Here is a 3,542-nt window from a genome sequence, read left to right on the forward strand (position 1 = left end):
AGGCCTTCAAATAATTAGATGTAATCCCGATAACGTCTCCCGGGACATGATAAATAGCCAGGCAGATGTTACCCGTCTCTGAAAATCCATCGAAAGATCCCTCTTCGTGTCTTCCCCGTGTCTGTTTCCTCGGGGAGGCTCGAGAAAGCGAAAAGGAAGCGCAGGCACGGCCGGGCCGCGAATCAATGCAAAACGATTCAAGAATGATAATCGTCGGTGGATAAACAATTCGATTATTCCACGCGGCGAAAGTTGAAGCACCGTGGCTTGCAGGCTTGAAACATAAGCGGTTTCCGACGTGGAAATCCTCCGATCCTCCCCGCACCCAGTTCCGTCGTCTTTCGCAGCCCGCGCGCTCTACCCGGGATGGTAATTCTTGCTCGAGAACGAAAGAGACGAGGTAGGGGTTGAATTACTCGAGTGGGCAAATTAGGAACGGCCCTTAGGCCGTTGTTTAATTTGGCAACCCCTTGTGTCAGCCATGTTCTCTCTCTCTCTCTCTATCTATCTATCTCTCCAAAAGTACACACGTTTGGAAACATTTAGCTTTAGCCTTTCTTCCATTTCTATCCTCTTTCGCACGTTATTTTTTGTTAATTATGTATTCCGTTCTGTGTGTTTATCGTAGGTGAGTGATTCGTAGTATTTCTGGCAGGAAACTCTTCTTTGTATTTTGTACAAATTACTGACTCGTCCTGTATCATTTCCATTCAAGAAAAAAATTGTACGACAAATACAGGTAGAAATAGAATATAAATTTGCCCACCTTAGTTATTAATTCTTTTTTCTTATTTAATTAATCAGTAATAATTCATATTAATTGTATTAATAATATTATATAATGAAATAATTTTCTTAATTCTTAATTCTAGAAATTTTTGATTAAAAAACGTTATTGACTTAAGAGTAAAATAAACTTGTACAAGCGAATGAATTTGGTTCAGATTCGATCAGGTCCCTTCGCCCTCATTTTAACATTCCCTTTAATCTTTTCTCGCAGTTTATAATTCCTACTAACTTCCCTCTATTCGCAAACTCTTTACACTCTCTACTTCCACCTCCCGCAATCTCAGTATTTTTATTAACCATTTCATTCCCCAGTTATGAACTTCACCAAAAATAGAAAAAAAAGAAAATTCCCCATCCACGTCTTATCTATAAACCCTCTTACTTATCTTATCTATTAGCACCTTATTATTCCCAATTGCCTCGTTACTCCATTCGCTCTTGGCTTCATTCTACCTCCCGCCCTCTCCGAGAGTCTCCCTTTCATTCGTTTCCTTCCACCTTCCATTCATTTTCTCAGCTTCCTTTTCCCTCTTCCGTTTCTACTCGCTTTTCTTTACACAAATTCAAGTTCCCAGCGACGCTGCCGAGCTGCACGGGTGAAACATCGTGGCACAACAGTCCGACAGATTCCCACCCCCTCGTCGCGAAAGTCCCAGATTCCTTAATCACGGTGGGTAGCGTCGCTCAGCTTCACGTAATTATCGTAATTGTACTTGCTTATGAATAATTCGCCTTTGACGAGACTGTTAGCCGGTTGAACGTCGTCGTCGTCGTCGTCGTTGTAATTTATCGGGTTCAATTGAACCCCTTCTTCTACAGATTCAGTGTCTTGTCTTGTCCGCTCGGTCGCGCACGTGCCACTTTAACGAGGTACACAGTTCGTAATCCTGTTAATTGTGATTTCCTAATGAACAACTCTGGTGGGTACTCTTTACGCGAGCATGTTGCAGCTCGAGGAGGAGTTGTTTGGAAAACACGAACTTTAAGGAACTCTGTCGAGAAACAGTGATTTGTCTTCGACTTGATATGAAGAAAGGGTGAACTGGCATTCTTGGGTTTCGCAAACTTTCACGGTTTGAAGATACGTGTTTTGAATGAATATTTTAACAGTGCAACTCGTCAGATATTTATTCGATGCACATTTATCAAATGATTCTTAAAAATTATACTTTGATTATAAATTTCTAATGAAATAACAGCAATGAGTGTTTATGAACTTACTTGTTAGAATAAAATTGTAAAATAACGTTTGAAGATGTTGTAAAATTAAACCGATGTAACTGTTACAAACAAATAGTTAGAATTGTTAAATAATGTTTCGAAGTAAAGTAATTTGCTGGTTACAAATAAATTATTTAAATGATTGTAGTAATAATTATGCATTGCATGTTGTAGTGATAATGTAATACTTAGAAACGTAATAATAAATAATAAAATAAATGAAAAGTCAACAAAATCATTATGAATAATCGTCGCGAAGATTCGAAATTATCATTCAAGTTGAAATACTACGTATCTCTCGCGAATATTTAATATATGAAATTTCCTTGGCTCAATTTTTGCGTCACGCTTTGCAGAGAATTTTCTTTTGAAGAAAAAAAAAAAAAAAAAGGAAAAGATTTACGTCGTGAATTTTTCTTCAATTTAAACGCTCGTCGATGGAGGCATGCGCCCACTTAAAATGCGAAACAAGAATTTCATGTTCGTCATTACAACGGGGCACCGTTAGGAATTTCTATTCGTTGCCATTTCTCCTCCGTCCTTTTAAATTTCATCGCGCATCGAGGAAGATGTGAAAAGCTGGAAAATCGCCACGATTTTCGGTCGTTTGGCTCTTTAATCGCGGTTTACGGAAACGGTGATGGCGCGGAATTATAATCAACAGCAGATTCTAATTCGTGAACGGTATTGCAATTAACCCAGCTCGCCGTGCGATTCTTTTCCTTTTGTTCCTCCGAAATATCGAGCGTTTCTTCCGACTCTAAAATCCTGAATATAATTCGAACTTAATAATAACTCTGATTATCATTTCTATAGAAAATTAAAATACATTAGAAATGAAATGCTGTTTTGAAAACGAAAACAAATCGTTGAATATTCTATTGAGAATTAATTTGTAAAAGAATTGTTTTCATATAAAATTTATCTATATTTATCGTATAGTTGTTTACCATTGAATTAGAATCATTCGCAATTTTCAATGCTTTACAAGTTATTAGTCAAATTGAATCTGAATGTAATTTTAGAATAAATTTTATCAAATTGTATTGATACATAATGCACAAATGTTAAGTATATAGAAGTATCGCGTACATAATAATAATTTACATTTCCTTGCTTTCATTATGGTATGTACTCTATGATATAGCATACATTGCTTTGTCATGTCTGTCTTTTTTTTTTTACAATAGAGAAAATTCCAAATGGTCTATTGTTTTTCTTGTAAAATCCTGCATGAAGGTTTATCTTAATTCTCGTAACCTTATTTTTCTACTTTTGCATTTTGTATATTTTTACACTTTTGTAAATTTCCCATAAATGACGTAAAAATTCAGATTCTATAATTCTCGCAGTAATTGTATATCTCAGCAATTAAATATCATTTATAGTAATATATAAATTAGCAGTGTTATTTTAAAAAATATTGTATATAAACCTAGTACAGTCTCAAATTAAATGAAATCTTTTTCTCCGAATGAACGTGAATGAAAAAAATTCTTTCCGAAATATATTGAAAATCGTTAACAAAAAAA

The sequence above is a fragment of the Frieseomelitta varia genome, unplaced genomic scaffold (assembly GCF_011392965.1).
Source record: "Frieseomelitta varia isolate USP_RPSP 00005682 unplaced genomic scaffold, Fvar_1.2 scaffold_503, whole genome shotgun sequence".
Lineage (NCBI taxonomy): Eukaryota > Metazoa > Arthropoda > Insecta > Hymenoptera > Apidae > Frieseomelitta > Frieseomelitta varia.